The sequence below is a fragment of the Anarrhichthys ocellatus genome, unplaced genomic scaffold, assembly GCF_004355925.1.
Source record: "Anarrhichthys ocellatus isolate YVR2014 unplaced genomic scaffold, GSC_Weel_1.0 scaffold75, whole genome shotgun sequence".
Lineage (NCBI taxonomy): Eukaryota > Metazoa > Chordata > Actinopteri > Perciformes > Anarhichadidae > Anarrhichthys > Anarrhichthys ocellatus.
Genome location: NW_022280105.1, coordinates 836,688 through 854,966, shown reverse-complemented (window position 1 = coordinate 854,966; position 18,279 = coordinate 836,688). Strand labels below are relative to the sequence as shown.

The following is an 18,279-nucleotide window of genomic DNA, read 5'->3' as shown; positions in this document are numbered from 1 at the left end:
TTATGATCCACAGCAAATTTCGTAGAAATCGAGCCAGCGTGTAGGAGTTCGCAAAAATGTGTTTTTTTTCACTAAATTCAAAATGGCTGACTTCTGGTTGGGTTTAGAGCATGGTCCCAAGAGACTTATTTTTAAGTCTCCATAGGATACATGTGCCTACCAAGTTTCATACATGTAGCCAAAACGTAGCGCTGGGGCTGCTGTTTTGAAATATTGTAGGGGGCGCTATAGAGGCAATTTAAAACGGCCAATAAAGAAAGTCATATAAACTATTTCTTCCAATGACCTGTGACACATGTACAAAGTTCCATGAGTTTTTGAGCATCCCAACCCACTAAACCATCAGCTTCCTTTTTCATGGCAAACTATGCATCGCCACGGCAACAGCGTGGAATGAAAACTCACAATATTCATGGCGATTTATCATCAATGTCTTAAGGCTATCCTTACCAAATTTGAGACTCATCAGGTCACCTGGCTAGGAGGAATAAATTATAAAATATGACATTTCCTTTAGCCAGTAGGCGGCGCTATGAGTTATTGAAATATTTTTAATTGAAGTATGTTTAGGCTTGAAGTAGCATCATGCATAAGAAGTTTTGTGCGAATTGGATAATGTACCTTGGAGTTATAACAACTTATTTTTTCATAAACATTGAGGCAAAATGGACGCCACGCCACGTCAAGGTTCTTTGATGAAAACTCTCGATTTTAATAACTTAATCACAAAGGTCTTAAGAGCATCCTGACCAAAGTAGAAGTTGATCGCTTAAAATCTCTAGGAGGAGTTCGTTAAAGTGCGAAGGCTGAAATCTGCAAAAAGTGAGAAAAAGCAAAACTTCGAGGGTTTACTGTAGCGCCCCCTAGTTGTTGAATGCAAAATAAATATCAGGGTATGTTACAGGATGCGATGTGCACATGTGCTGAAAATCTGGTAATTTTAGGCCAAACGGTTGAGAAGTTATATGTACTGATACTAAGCCACACCCCTAAGAAGTTTATTGGTACATATCTTGTAAACGAAAAGAGACATCAAAAAGCTTTTGAAAACTTTTGATGACGTAGATCCAGTAATGATCCACAGCAAATTTGGTAGTAATGAGACTAAGCATGTAGGAGGAGTTCGCAGAAATGTGTTTTACAGTAAATTCAATATGGAGGAAAATCTAAGGAGGCGGAGCTTAGGGGTCTGATTTGCTTTTTTGTAGCGCTAGCTCAATTGGACATGTGTGTCAAATTTCAAGTCAATGAGACATACTGGCCGAGGGGCGTCGCCGGTCCGACTTGTAGGGGGCGCTAGAGAGCCATTTCTTAACACAGAAAGATGCATTATTTTTCAGATGGCTATAATCACCAGGCCTGACAAGTCCCCAAAATTTGGTGAGTTTTCATGCATGGCAAGTCCTCCAACCATGCGTACGTTTACCCAAACGGGTACAGGCCCTATTGATATTGTAAGGGCTATTATTTTTAGGGCCAGAGCGACCGACAATGTCGGGCCTGCGAAGGCCCTATTGAAACTGTAAGGGTTATTAGGGCCCGAGCAACCGATAACGTCGGGCCGCGAAGGCCCTCTTGATATTGTAAGGGGTATTATTATTAGGGCCCGAGCAACCGACAACGTCGGGCCAGTGAGGCCCTATTGAAACTGTAGGGGTTATTATTATTTTTACATATTGGGAGCATTTTGGGGGTACTTGCCATGCAGGAAAAGTGACCAAATTTTGGGGACTTTTCAGGCCTGGTGAAAATAGCCATCTGATATAGGTGTCATATTTTAAAATGGCTCTCTAACGCCCCCTACAAATCGGACCGGCGATGCCCCTCGGCAAGTATGTCCGATTTACTTGAAATTCAACACACATGTCCGACTCTGCTAGATCTACAAAAAAGCCTCTCAGACCCCTAAGCTCCGCCTACTTAGATTTTCCGCCATATTGAATTTAGTGAAAAACACATTTTTGCAATCCCCTCCTACATGCTGGGTCCGATTGCTACCAAATTTGCTGTGGATCATTACTGGATCTACTTCATCAAAAGTTATCAAAAGCTTTCTGATTCCTATTAGCGTTTACAAGATATGGACCAATAAACTTCTTAGGGGCGTGGCTTAATATCAATACACAACTTCTCAACCGTTTGTCCTAATATTACAAAATTTGCAGCATATGTGCACATCGCATCCTGTAACATACCCTGAGAATTGTTTTGCATTCAGTAAACCCGCGAAGTTGTGCTTTTTGTCACTTTTTGCAGATTTCAGCCTTCGTACTTTAACGAACTCCTCCTAGAGAATTTATGCGATCAACTTCTACTTTGGTCAGGATGCTCTTAAGACCTTTGTGATGAAAATTTATGAAAATCGTGCACTTTCATCGAAGAATCTTGACGTGGTGTGGCGGCCATTTTGCCTCATTGTTTTTGAAAAAATAAGTTCTTATAAGTTGTTATAACTCCAAGGTACATTATCCAATCTGCACAAAACTTCTTATGCATGATGCTACTTCAAGCCTGAACATACTTAAATTGAAAATATTTCAATAACTCATAGCGCCACCTACTGGCTAAAGGAAATGCAATATTCTATACTGTTATTTATACCTCCTAGCCAGGTGACCTGATGAGTCTCAAATTTGGAAAGGATAGCCTTAAGACATTGATGATGCATCATCATGAATATTGTGCGTTTTCGTTGAAGGCTGTTGCCGTGGCGACCCATCGTTCGCCATGAAAAAGGAAGCTGATGGTTTAGTGGGTTGGGATGCTCAAAAACTCCTGAAACTTCGTACATAGGTCATAGGCAGACATAGTGTATATGGGTTTTTGGCTTGGTCGTTTTAAATTGCCTCTATAGCGCCCCCTACAATATTTCAAAAGAGCAGCCCCAGCGCTATGTTTCAGCTACATGTATGAAAGTTGGTAGGAACATGTATCCTATGGAGACTTAACAATAAGTCTCTTGGGACCATGCTCTAAACCCTACCCAAAGTCGTCGAGTTTCATATATGTCATTTTTCAATAGATTTTGGCCTATTTCTAGTCGCTATACTTTAACGAACTCCTCCTAGGGACTTCATCAGATCCACTTTAAATTTTGTCAGTTCCATGTCAAGACCGTTGTGATTAAAATTTATCAAAAGCTTTACGTTTGAATGAATCGTTTAGCCGTAGCGGGCGGCTACTTTACGTGATTCCCCATGAAAAAAGCTGATGTAACTCAACTGGACTTGTTCCAAACAGTCTCAAACTTCTCATGCTTGATAACACTCATGGCCTGAGGATGTCTACAAGCTAATTTCCCCCAATACTAACAGCGCCACCTGCTGGCGAAAGGAAATCTGGATTTTGTGACAAACACCTCTGATTTACATGACTTTTACACAATGTGGTTCACATTTGACACATGATGCATGTTTGCACACATTCTGTAGTGCCAGGCAGAGGATACAGGAAGCATCGGACTATTTGCAAAGCATCATTTCCAACATCAGGCGGTCCACGCGGGATTAAAAACGTCTCGGTTGCGGACGCGCCGTCCGATGGTCGCGGACGTTCTCGGACGCGCAGGCCGGAGTCCCACCGGCATCCCCGACGCGCTGCAGATTGCGAGGGCCCGTTCATCGCTTAGCTGTACAGCGAAGGCACGAGATCTGATTTTTCTCCTGTGAAACACTGTCCTTTGTTTCAAATGTGTCCCTGAACTGTCCCATATCAGCTCAGTGATTGGCTGAAATCCAATAAGCACCTCCTTGGCCTCTTACCCGATGGTCCATCCTCAGTTGAAGCCAGCGTGTCTTCCCCTTGACCATTTCCTGCTTCCTTCCTGAAAATGGTGTCTCTGCTTGGCTCATCAATTACCATATATGGCCGTCTCCTGCAAAAATCCCTCTCTCTCCTAGCTTTCATCTAATCTCAGTGACTATACTTACAGTGTTCAATACATTCAATGACTATACTCAGTGTTCAATACATTCAATGACTATGCTTTTTGGTTTAAAACTTCTATCAGTAAATATACTGTAACATATAATATCCACCACTATGGTTGCCATTAAACATACTCGGAATGCTTTTGAACTTAAATTTCTCACATAAGCCTGTTAAGATCATTAAGAAAATGAATGTGCGTGAATATGCTTCAGTGTTTGTAACATAACAGACTGTCAGTTTACTGGGATGGGGTTCAACTCCCTGCAGTGTCCTGCTGATTGTATTTGGACTTACATGAAAGTTAACAAAACAGTAGTGCCATTTTCTTTTACTTGAACACTTTAATTTAACACTGTTTTCATTTTAAGCTCTTCTGTAACTTTAGATTGCAGTGTGAAGCATTCATTGTAACATTTTACCTGAATCTCATGTAGAAGCTCTGGACAGATCATTTATACTAATGCCCACAGACGTGGTTTGAGAATCCACTGTTATCTAACTTTTGCTCTCCAAGCATCTTAGTTTGCACATAACTAGATCAGAGAAGTCTTTTTCTCATGGTGTGCCCACAACCCTTTTAATAAGTTCAGTGTTTGGGCCGCTTTAATTATAGAATCCTGCTTACGTCTGTGCTTATCAATAGGTGGCGCTATGCCTATGAGTTAACATTGGCATGCAGTAGTCCTAAAGCCATGACAGTCAACAAGCATGTCAAGTTTGGGACAGTTTTGACAAAGTACAGTCGAGTTACAACAGCTTGATGGATGATGGTGTACCATGTAAAATGGCTGCCACACCATATCCACGTCGTTCGATGTAACCTAAAGCTTTTAGTAACTTTTATTCACTAAGGTCTTTAGATTGTTCTGACCAAATTTGAAGTTGATTTGATTATTTACCTAGGAGGAGTTCATTAAAGTACAGCGCCTGGAAATTGAAAAAAACGACACTAGAAATTCATACAAAATTCAAAATGGCTGACTTGGGTTGGGTTCAGGGCATGGCCCCAAGAGACTTTTATTTAAGTCCACATGTGATACATGTGCCTTCCAAATTTCATACATCTTGGTCAAACGTACTGTAAGGGCTGCTTTGTCGAAATTTTGTCGGGCGCGCTATAGAGCCGACTTGCCACTCTGAAGCATTAAAACCATAATATGTAACTACATTTTGGACTTTAAATCAGTCTACCAAGTTCGCTTATTTTACGACAAATTGTAGCCTCTCAAAAGCACCTTCGTTTTTAACGGCGAAGACTGCGTTGCCACGGTGTTCGGCGAAACATCAAAAGCTTCGTGAACTGGCATTATGAACTTCTTACATTTCTGTGGACCTGATTTGATGTTGATCTGATTTACCTACTAAGAGAAGCAAGCCAAAGTATAGACTTTAACTTTCTGTTACCAGTAGGTGGCGCTGTGACTATTATACATAATTGGCCTGTAGATGTCTTCAGGACTGGAGTCTCATCAAACATGTAGAATCTGGAAAAGATCTGATGATGTGGAGTCGAGTTACATAAGTTTATTTCTTCACGGTGAAGGATCGAAATTCGCCAAGTTGTCACGTCGCCGCCCTTCAACAAATTCTTAGTCTTCACAATGAAGCATTATCAAGGTCGTAAGGCTTCAGAGGGATCTGATTAATCTGTGGAGCAGGATGTCAAAGTACACAACCTATAACTTCCTGTTGCCTCTAGGTGGCGTTATTACTATGATTCTAAATTCTCATTTAGATGTCTTCAGGGTCAGGATGTTATGACATGAGAAATTTAGAAGATTAGACAATGTATGGCCGAGTTACAACAACTTCCCGTTTCATGGCGAATAGTGGTTTTATTGCCGCCATGCCACGGAGACATAGTTCGATAACATTTTGATCCTTGAGTAACTTTTCACTGCCATGATCTCAAGAGCATACTGACCAAATCTGAAGGTAATCGGGTTAAATCTCTGGGAGGAGTTCGTTAAAGTATGGCGCCTTGAAACGGTCAAAAAACGCCATCAAATTCAAAATGGCCATAACTCTAGAGGATTTTTTGTATGTCCAATCACGTTACACATACGTACCAAATTTCATACAGCTAGGTGAAACCCAATGTTGGGGCTACTCAATAGGGGACGCTATCGAGCCAATATTTCATACCGCAGCTAGCCACCCCAATCAGATTGCAATTTTCGCAAAACCTGACTACGTCGGTGCTCGGGCCCTAATAATAACTAGAAAATTTCGCACGAAATTTTGACAGTGTGGCTTCTACTGCCCGAAGACGTCGCAATATATATACACGCCAATGTTACCGGTAGTGTCATTCAGGTTCAATTGAGATAGCGCTACTCTATTTTCTGCATTTTAGATTCAAAATCTTGGATTGAATCTTGTATTCGTGATGGACAGTCCACAAATGGCTCCCGTCATTTCTGTACTGGACATATACATCTTTGTTTGAGAAGCCTTTGGAAGGCTCCCATCATTTCTGTACGAACCTCATTCTGAGATTCATATTAAGATACAGTTACTCTATGGGGCTTTTATTTTGAAAGGGTGGGACTGGGTTGGTAAGAGAGGGTGAGAGGAGACATATTCAGAATGTTTGACACACAAACACAGAGGTTATTAAATGACAGGCTTCATCACAAGCATTTCAGTTAGAATTCAGTCTCTGGGGCTTTTATTTTGAAATGGGAGGGGGGGGGGATTCTCTAAAAATATCTAAGACCTGAATGACTGTATGATAGAGAGAGAAATAGAGAGACAGAGTGAGTGAGTGAGACAGACAGACAGACAGACAGACAGACAGAGAGGAGGTCTAACAATGCCTTTGACTGAATATCTCCAAGTTATGTGTGTAGAGACAGACAGAGAGAGAGAGCGTGCCTGCGTGTAACTGGTTGCCATGGTGAGGACGCACCTGGTCTTAGAGGCAGAAACGTTACAGTAAACAGTGATTTTGAACAAAACCTTTTTATCAAAAAGCAGGAGTCTGAGTGCCAAAATATGGATACCGTGAGAAAGATAAGACTCTGCCAAACACGTTAATGTGGTTTTTATGTTTGTGGTGTTAAAAATGTGAGCTCCAGAGCAATAGACAAAACTGGTACCGTCTGCTTTCTTTGAGAAATTAGTGGTGAGATTTAACATGGAGTCTAATGGAGCAGTTGGTTGGAGTTCATGTTGCTCTGCGGCTCTTTGAGCCGAATGTGTAAGTCCGTTGGATTCCATAGACACTTTACTGCGACCAGCATAAACATTTCCAAGCTTTTGGGCCAACAATGTATAAAGAGTAAAAATTGTGGGACCTGGAGCAATTTGTTTGGAAAAATCACTGAATATTTTCATGCACTCCACTCTGACGGTTAACTCTAGCTCTTAACGAGCCATGCAATACACACCCATTATAAAATCTGAAACGGACCCAAAATTTTCCTGAAATTTAATCTGATTTAATGAAAACTGTGCTAGCTATCAAAATGTCCATTTGGCTCAATAACGTCCAGCGTTTTGTCTACGTTTTAAACTTTGAATCATGTTTCTACGTTAATGTATGGCTAGTCAATATGGGCCCAAAGTTAAGTGTTTTTTTGCTGTCTTCACACCAAAACCCCATTCAATTGAATGGAGAAATGTTGCTCCGTTTTTTGGGATTTTCGGGAAAACCGCTGGGCGAATCTCTCCGAAAAATACTGAGCACACTATTCCCGATCAGGCTGCACGTTTTGATGTACTTTTTGCACAGGTGTTGGCAACGCTGTGTGAGGAGAAGCGCGCCAAACTTTTGGATAAAGATTATTATTATTATGCCCGCAGGATTACAGTCAGTGTGCTTTAGCACAGGCAGTTTTACTGCCTTTGTGCCACAAAGCCACACTGAATAAACATTGGAAGAACAATAGGTCCTCCGCTCCGACTACGTCGTTGCTCGGGCCCTAATTATGCGAAAAGGTGAAACTGAGGTTGAAGTGGTGACACATCTTGCTGGCAATTTGCCACTGATGCAGTGTAAATATGTACAGTGTTTTTTTGAATTGGTTTGTTTTGTCTCCTTCTCTGATTTGTCCAGTTCAACTAAAGCATTGTTTTACTTTGGGTACATTTAGTGGTATGCAAGGCCACTTGGTTCTTATTTTCCTTCAGCATTTTCTTAGCAGACTCTTCTTTTCTCTCAGAGTCGGTTAAAAACATTGCCGCCACACACGTACTGATCAATCCTATCTGGCGGCAGATGAAACAGGAGTGTGATTGCCCATGGAAACACTGTGTTTAGTTCCTCATTAGCATGTAAGCTAGCACTCCCGGTGGGGGGTCAACTGCATCAGCTCCAACTCAAACTCTCAGCGGTAACCATGGGGCGGTGGAGCCTGTCAATAGCTTCCTTTGACCTATACCTGCACAGCTTCAGAAGCTGTCTTTGAAGAACGTCCTGATGTACATGATCAGAACAGCTGAAGGAGCCACTCTCGCTTGCTGACAGTGTCTAACACATAACATACACATTTCTTGTGGTTACTATTATTCATCCTGAGCTTTGTAAATGCTCTGCATCTCATATTGCTCTGCTTGTTGTCAGCTTTGTTCCTCACAAAACAATGACCTCGAGCCCCATGTGACCAGGGTGAATTTACTGGAGGACAATGATAATCAGCACACACACATAGGCTATACACTACCTTGATGAATGCAGGAGAAAGATGGTCTCTGTACCTGATAATGAGTAATCTTATTATTTTCATTACTTACTACGTTATTTTTTAAACAATTCAATTTCTATTATTATTATTAATATGTATACGTACTACTTACTTACATATTCTTATACATTTCCAATCAAATGGTACCGCATTAGTAATTGCCACTGTGTGCCGGCAAGGAGCATAAACACTGTGAATGAGATAAGTAAAACTGCAATGTTTAAAGCATTTTGTCGTCCTGCTAAGTGGTCTGTTTCTCAAAAACAGAGGAGGAAAATTTGATAGTCAAAACCCCTTAAAAGGAGGATTAGACAATTAGACAGGATTAGCTGCAGGAGGATATGTTCTACTAGGACACTCCAGAACCTGAGCTGCCAAGAGCAAACACTAACTGGTGGTTCCTTTATTCAAATAAATCTCTGGTGCCAACAGAAACAGAATATTTCTGCTGTATTTAATGTTAGCGTGGGCAGTTTTTGTTTGATGCTGTCACTGATGACAACCCAGAGAGCGAGCCGTGTGTGCGTTATGAAAGGTGTGCTGAAGATCTTCAGGATCCTGAAGATCAACTGGAAAAGAAGACCAAGACCAGAAGCGCGATTTTGGCCAATTGTTGTCATTGTACTTTTCTAATTTAATGGTCTGCCTCTGAAAAACGTGAGCGGAATAATTACTTCCTTGACATTTTGTGAATTTATTTTGTTTATTTATCAGAAGTGGCTAACTCCCCGATCATGTGCAATGCATGCTGGTACTCTGTAATGATTGCCGAAGTCTGCCTGTGTGTACAGCAATTGTGAATGGGGAACCTATGGGTTATTATTTTCCTTCACCTATATAATAGTGCTGTACTTATGAATGTTATTAGTTGCCTTTTATTATTACACAGGATAGGAATAGGGTCTGTTATTGTTATTCTTATTATTTTATGTTTACCTGGCTTGTATGAATTCTGATGGGGGGGAAGTGACGCGAGAGGAGATTGTGTGGGCAGACAAAGGGAAGCAAGCAATGTTTAGTGGACTCCGAGTGCACGAATTGCCGGCGATTGCTCTGCAAAAATGATCCGAAGCAAGCGTTTCATTGATGACTAAGCTTGAGACTTCAACGGAAAACGGCACAGAGCACCACCAGCTAAACAGGCGTTGGTGAGGTTGCGTGAGTTCTGTGAACAAAGGAACCGTGGCGTCTTGCCACGCTTCCACCTGTTGTTGACTTTGTTTTGGGGATTTGTTTGTTGTCATTGGGCTGTTTTGCGTTACTTTAAGGAACTTTGGAACTGATAGGACTTGGGGTTTGAGTGATAGTTTGTAAATGTTTAGTTTATTGTGCCGGAGTACAGCGGGAGCCTCACAGTTTTTGTTTTGTGTGCTGCAATCCTATGCCGTATGAATTTGCTTTATATTAATATATGGAGTTATATTTAACTGACTGTCTGGTTTCTTTTGTGTCTGATGTGGTCTGCCATTATAGGGAATAATAGAGAAGACCTTTCAGCATGTTTTTGTACCTTCAACTATGTTATGCAGTCAGATGTAGTGTCTGTGTATCTACCAATTCTGATTGGACATCCAAATAAAAGGTGGCAAATCTTCCCTTTAAGAAAGAGTTTGGGATGAATGTCTGGGTTGTACTGTAGTAACACAGTTCCCTTCAAAGGAAGAATCTGGAACTGTGTGCTGCAAGCATGTTTAGGTTAGATAAATCGTAAATCTAAACTGTCGTGAGTGTTGTTGTTTAGAATAGATCAGTCATAGATCTTTGATGTAGGGAATGCAGATAGTAATCAATGAGTGTTTAGCTTAGAGGTAATAAACCACAGGAGGTGCAGAATAGGACCTGCAGCAAATGGTTTATTAGGGGTACGATTGTAAAATGTGTAGATTAGAAACAAACCAGATGTCTTGGAGATACACACCTCCCCCCTTCTCTTTTGATGCTCTGACCCCTTTAAAAGTGTACTCAAATGGCACACAGATCACTCTCCATCCCACAGACAACGCAGGCACTCTGTGATGATTGGGTCTTCTTTGCGCAAATAATAAAGACTTTAAAGGTTTTTGTTTTTCTCTGGTTTCCTTATTTCAGTGTTATAGGACTCACTCTGTACTATTGTATAGTTTTTCCACCACAGAGGGCACTGTTGTTAAAGCTAATGAAGCTTCACGTTTTTGAGAGTTTCGAACAGTGGCAAAAATATCACTCTTATTTACAGTGACAGTCTACAAAAAGGATATTAATACAGAAGATAATGAGGAAGACAAGAGCTTAGCAGTTTGTAAAAATCAACAACAGTAAAGATCTAAGGTCTAATTATTGGCACACAGAGGCGGCAAAGTACATTACAACCCCACAATGCTTAAGTATCAGACTAAATAAAAACGTCAGTATGCTTCAAACAAAGTGCTTGTTGGCTCATTGAACAGTCTCTGAAACACCCTCCCCTCACTGCCGCTGTCCAGCTCCCAGGCCTCCCGCCCAGGTCCCTATCTCCGCCGCTGCCTCAGCCCTGTTCCAGTATTTTGACATGTTCCTGACCTGCTACCAGATGGCAACCTCTGGTTATGCCAAGTGAAGCCAATGCGGAAGTGTCATAAAACTTGTATTCTCTCTAGTGTCCATCAGGGGGCGACTCCTCTGGTTGTATAGAAGTCTATGAGGAAATGACTCTACTTCTCTCTTGATTTATTACCTCAGTAAACATTGTAAGCATGAGTTTATGGTCTCAATCTCTAGTTTCAAGTCTTCTTCAATACAGCATGATGTTCATTTAGTAAATGATTCCAATGGTCCATTTAGAGTCAAACAGACCATAAAGCAGGGTATGATTTAGGGCGGGCTTACTGTGATTGACAGGTCGCTACCACTACCAGAGCTGTATACAGCGTCTCTACGTCACTCCTCCGTATTCCAAATATGGTCACTTCCATTCATTGGATACAAAAAAGCCAAAAAGACGACAGACATATTCCAAGATGGCTACAGCGAAATCGTCAAACTCGAGGTGTCATAGCGGCAGCCCACAAGCCAATGGGTGACGTCACGATGACTACGTCCACTTCTTATATACAGTCTATGCCTGCTACGTAGTGGAGCCATCTTGGATTGGTCCACTTGTGACTGCCTTCCCATTGCTAGCCTGTTCCTTTCCGCCTATCTTCTTTGTCATGTGAGTATTTGTCTGTTGCTTGAATTTCCCATGACAAGAAGGGGCGGGGACAAAGGCAACATTAGCATGACCCTTAGTCAGAATGGTCACAATTATGAGTCATTTAATTTAGCACTGACTTGTGTGGTCATTTTTTACATGAGGAAAAAACTGAGATGAGTGTGGTGGTAAAAAATTCCTATATCCGCTTTGCGTGAGTCTTTTCATGCTGAAATACATAATACCAAAAACCAGGATGTCTTTTAAGTATTTATTCTCTGCGCAGAGAAGGTTCAATCATCACAACAGAATGCATAAAGTCTCAGTGAGGAAGAACCTCGAAAAAAGTGAACAAGCTTTCTTTATACAGAATGAGCAAAGGTGGGGGCCGATGGCCAATGTTAGACATTTTGGTCTCAGACTTTTGGTCTCAGACTGATAGGAACAACAATGAAAAACAAACGGTCAGCAACCAAAACAAGCGGCCCAAAGGCCTTGGCGCTGGAACATTCTCATACAACACAGTTAGTTATCTATGTGAACAGGCAAGGGAGAACTCGTCTTCTGCACAACAGAGACACGGTGAAGTTACTTATGCATGAATACAATATACTGAGTAGAAATATATACTACGTAAGTAAAAATATATACTACGTAAAATATTACCATTACATGAGATGCAAACAATAACTTATCAGCCATTCTTTAATCAACATGAAAAAATATATTTTCTCAATCTTGTCAGGGGTCACGTGGGAACTACATGCTTCATAATGACTTCCTGAAATCAACAATTCCACGCATCACCCCTACCTTTTTTTCTTCATTCACTTTTTATAGTGTGATCGTGAATCTCTTATTTTAAGTCAGTATATTCTTAATCCTTCACCTTAATAAAACATCCACTCATCTAAAGCACAGCCCAACTTGCCAGTGTTTCCCAGATAAGGGGATGTGGACGCATTTTGCTCACTACCACAACCCCCTGGATGCTGTCCCACCACCCATGCTGTGTCGGAGGTACTTCTTCATGCGCCATTTGATTAATAGATTAATTGCAAATTAACATGCTCTTATTCATTGTTTTCTCTGGTGGGACTCGATGGCGGAAGTGTTGATTAATGGGAATGAGTGTGGAAATAGTAATCTGCACTTCTGAAATTCATGACCTACTTTATGCACTGCTTAAAGAAAACAAAGCCTGCTCTCTTATTTTGCTGAGTCTTTCTCATATTATATCTGCGGTAACAGACTTTTATGCATAGAAGCTGCAGCATTATTTCCTTGGGCCATTTTGTTTATATCGGCAATAAAGTGCTAGTGTCACAATAAATATGGTAGACTGGAGACGGGAGAAAATATAGTTAGTGGGGAGCCTTCAGTGAGTGAGTGTTCCAAGACCTGGCTGTTGTTTCCCTCCATGCTTTCTAAACTAATGAATTGGTCCAATTAGTGTACCAATTAACAACACCAAGAGTTGTGCTATCAATTATCCAACTTGGTGAGAATACACCACACATACTGTATCGTACATACTGTTGACTTTTGGTGTGGTAGGAAATTTCAACTTAAAACTTGTATTGGGCGGCTTTGCATTTTAGTGGTTCAAAATGTCAGACAAGCAAATATTTGAATTTGTAGAAATTTCGTGGTCCCACAGGCTAGGCAGAGGAGCCAACAAACTCACTTCCCAAATATCAGCAGTACATTGTGTGGACCTTAACATATAGGAAGCTGATTGCTTAAATCAGCTCCCGCCAGCTGGTGGGTTTGGAAAAGAAAAAACACGGCGACCTTGTACTCGTAACCGTAAAAGTATAAAGGAAACACCAATGCAAATCACGTTAAACCCATCATTTTGGTCTGACGGTCTGTTCTGGGCGGTATCTAATGAATCAATTCATATGATATTCTCCCTAGACATGCATAGTCCCTAGGGGATGAACCCTACTTACTTTGGTATATCTAAAGTACCCAGAGGATGCTTCAAAATAACCTTGATGTTCCCTCAACTTTTCGCCTATCACCAGTAGGTCAAATTTATATATGCTGAATACTATTACAAAATGTCTACAAACTAATTATATCACTCTCAATTGATATAATTAGGGCCCGAGCACCGACGTAGTCGGAGCGGAGGACCTATTGTTTTTCGAATGTTTGTTATAAGGGCCCGAGCACCGACGTAGTCGGAGCGGAGGACCTATTGTTTTTCGATTGTTTATTATTATTAGGGCTCGAGCACCGACGTAGTCGGAGCGGAGGACCTATTGTTTTTCGATTGTTTATTATTATTATTCTTATTCTTAGTGTTTCGTCGCAAAAAGGAGGTGCTTGGGAAAATGTCGAAATTTGGCACGCAAGCCAGAATTTGCGAAAATTGCAGTCTGATTGGGGTGTCCAACCCCAATCAGCAAGTATGAAATATTGGCTCGATAGCGCCCCCTATTGAGTAGCCCCAACATTGGGTTTCACCTAGCTGTATGAAATTTGGTAGGTATGTGGAACGTGATGATACGCACAAAAAATCCTCTTGGAGTTTTTCATTAAACCAAACAGGAAGTCGGCCATTTTGACTTTTATCACGTTTTTTGACCATTTCAAGGCGTCATACTTTAACGAACTCCTCCCAGAGATTTGACCCGATTGACTTCAGATTTGGTCAGTATGCTCTTGAGACCTTGGCAGTGAAAAGTTACTCAAAGATCAAAAAGTTATCGAACTCTGTGTCCGTGGCCTGGCGTCAAAAAAACACCATTCGCCGCGAAAGAGGAAGTTGTTGTAACTCGGCTATACATTGTCTAATCTGCTCCAAAACATCCTGACCCGGAACACATCTATAAGACAATTTAGAATCATAGTAATAGCGCCACCTAGTGGCAACTGGAAGTTGTAAGTTGTGTACTTTGACATCCTGCTCCTCGCAGATTAATACTATCCCTCTAAAATGTTGTCAGAAAAGCCTTAAGACCTTGATAATGCTTCATTGTGAAGATTGTAAGAAGTTGTCAAAGGGCGGCGACGTGGTGGCTCGGCGAGTTTCGATCCTTCGCCATGAAGAAATAAACTGATGTAAGTCGACTCCACATCATCAGATCTTTACCAAATTTCACATGTTTGATTAGACTCCAGTCCTGAAGACATTTGCAGGCCAATTTTGAATCATAGTCATAGCGCCACCTACTGGTAACAGTCAATTAAAGTCTTTATACTTTGGCTTGTTTCTCTTAGTAGGTAAATCAGATCAACATCAAGTTACTTCCACACAAATGTAAGAAGTTCATCATGCCAGTTCATGAAGCTTTTGATGTTTCGTCGAACGCCGTTGCCGTGGCGATGCAGTCTTCACCATGAAAAATTAAGGTGTTTTTGAGAGGCTAGAAATGCTCGAAACATAAGCAAACTTGGCATACACATTTAAAGCCCAAAATGTAGTTATATAATATGATTTTATTGGTTCAGAGTGGCAAATCGGCTCAATAGCGCCCCCTACACAATTTCAACGAAGCAGCCCTCGCAGTACGTTTCACCTAGATGTATAATATTTGGTAAGCAGATGTATCACATGTAGACTTAAAAAAAAGTCTCTTGGAGTCATGCCATAAACCCAACCGGAAGTCATCCATTTTGAATTTTGTATGAATTTCCAGTGTTGTTTTTGTCATTTCCAGGCGCTTTACTTTAACGAACTCCTCCTAGGGAATTAATCAGATCAACTTCAAATTTGGTCAGAACAATCTAAAGACCTTTGTGATGAAAAGTTACTCAAAGGTTGTGGTTTCGTGAAAAGACATTGCCATGGCGACGCATTCTTCGCCATGAAAGATTAAGGTGTTTTTGAGGGGCTAAAAATACTCAAAACATAATCAAACTTGCCAAACACATTTAAAATCCTGAATGTTGTTATCTAATGTGATTTTAATGTTTCAGTGTGGCAAGTCGGCTCGATAGCGCCCCCTACAACATTTCAACGATGCAGCCCTTGCAGTACGTTTCACCTAGATGTATACAATTTGGAAAGCAGGTGTATCACATGTAGACTTAAAAAAAAGTCTTAGGGGTCCATGCTCTAAACCCAACCGGAAGTCATCCATTTTGAATTTTGTATGAATTTCTCGCTTTTTTTTCCATTTCCAGGTGCTTTACTACGAACTCCTCCTAGGGAATTATTCCGATCAGTTTAGAATTTGGTCAGAACAATCTAAAGACCTTAGCGATTAAAAGTTACTAAAAGCTTTAGGTTTCATCGAATGACATGGATATGGTGTGATGGCCATTTTACATGGTTCGCCATCATCCATCAAGCTGTTGTAACTCGACTGTACCTTGTCAAAACTGTCCCAAACTTGACATGCTTGTTGACCGTCATGGCTTTAGGACTACTGCATGCCACTCATAGGCATAGCGCCACCTACTAATAAGCACGGACGTAAGCAGGATTCTATAATTACAGCGGCCCAAACACTGAACTTATTGAAAGGGTTTGTGGGCACACCATGAGAAAAAGACTTCTCTGATCTAAATATGTGCAAACTAAGATGCTTGGAGAGCAAAAGTTAGATGACAGTGGATTTTCAAACCATGTCAGTGGGCATTAGTATAAATGATCTGTCCAGAGCTTCTTTGTGACAATCAGGTTAAACGTTATAATGAATGCTTCACACTACAATCTAAAGTTACAGAAGAACTTAAAATGAAAACAGTGTTAAATTAAAGTGTTCAAGTAACAGCAAATGGCACTACTGTTTAGTTAACTTTCATGTAAGTCCAAATACAATCAGCAGGACACTGCAGGGAGTTGAACCCCATCCCAGTAAACTGACAGTCTGTTATGTTACAAACACTGAAGCACATTCACGCACATTCATTTTCTTAATGATCTTTAAAGGCTTACATTTGTGATTGTATCGGATGTACACTCAAACCATTTGAGGCTTAAGACCTGGCAACATGATCTTGCTACGCTGCTGGTCTACGCAGGAGATATCTCACTCGTGCACGCAGAGTGTGACGGCCCAGAGTCCTGCCAGTACCAGGAAATACCATTTAACTCGTGCACGCAGTGTATGACTGTCACAGAAATGGATGACCAGAGTCCTGCTAGTACCCTCGACGTGCGTGAAGTTGCGAGGGCCCGATCAATGATGCTCGCAGCTTTAATTATTATTCTATTTCATCCATACAAGCTCTGATTTTTGTTCTACATGTTCTCACATCAAGGCTAGAAGTTCAATCCTTTTGCAACATATTAACAGAAAATATATACAAACAATATTTAAGACTGCAGAAGATTTACCTTTGAACAAACTCCAGTGTCCTTGCAGCTTCCTCTTAGTATCGAAGTTGAACACATAGTAGCTGGAGAAAACTGCAGCAAGACCTGTGATGAAGCTTGGTTGGATGCCTTCACAGACGATGTGGCTTTCAATGCTGATCATCCAGCGTCCAATTGTGACTTCCTCACCAGCAACTAATGCAGACAACAATTAGAGTCAGTGTTCTGAAACCATATCAAATATAGGAATCATGGCCCTATCCAGGCATTTTTAAAGTATTGGGATTGGCTGATTAAGTTTTGAGCTATATATTTCCCCTTTAATACTCTATTTACACTATCGTAACTTATACTGCTAGAAATAATTTTTTTCCATGACTTGGGGTGGCAAAAACATCAATGAGAGAACAATATCTATTGGAGAGCACAGCAAAACATACATTTATGAGACAGATACATGAAAAAGAAATTAGAAAGACAGGCATGTAGTAAAGAACATAAGTTATTCTGTCTAACTTATGTGACACTTACCCAGCAGTATCAGTCGTGGACTGGCTGGAAGGGTCAGGGTGCGCTTAATGTCGACCGAAGTGGCAGACATTTATAGAACATGGACAATGGTATCTAAATTAAGAGTTAAATTGTGTGTACAGTAATAGTAGACATGAAAAACAACTTACATCAGCAAGGAGTATCAGTCCCTCTGTTCCCTCATTAAAGGAGGCCACCAGAAGCTGGATGACGCGAAGAGTCAAATTCCCACCTTCACCCTGGGAGACAACGGATTGTACATCTGTGTTCTTTGCTTTTATCCTTAAATACTTCTCCATTTCTTTTCCACATTCTTCAATGGATAGCTCCAAGGCATGCAACACGTTATTGTTAGTTAGTAACTCGAAGTGACAGTAAATGCCCCTTTGGGTAAAAAGGTAAGGACACTGCATTCTGAAATCTTCAATGGAAGGGGCTGAAGACTGATTGGATGTGGCTAGACAGAATATTGTTTTCATGAGGTTTATCACTGCCACACCACCTTCTCACCACCATGAATACTTTTCTGGCTGTAGAAGTTCACCAATTGTTGCCGCTTCTGCTCCACTGTCTCAGTTGTTTCTTCTGGTGGCAGTTCCAGCTGAAATTGTGAGCCTTTGTAAGAATCAGTTGGCCTCTGCAGTTGTCCTTCAGACGGTCATGATGATCTGAGTCGTTTTAATGTCCCTGCATGGTTCATGTTCTCA

General features: G+C 41.0%; 1 pseudogene; it reads left to right on the top strand.

The window, feature by feature from the left end:
- LOC116397916 (uncharacterized) overlaps positions 1 to 11,193 on the top strand; it is a 74,489-nt pseudogene extending 63,296 nt beyond the window's left edge.
- Positions 11,194 to 18,279: the final 7,086 nt, after the last annotated feature.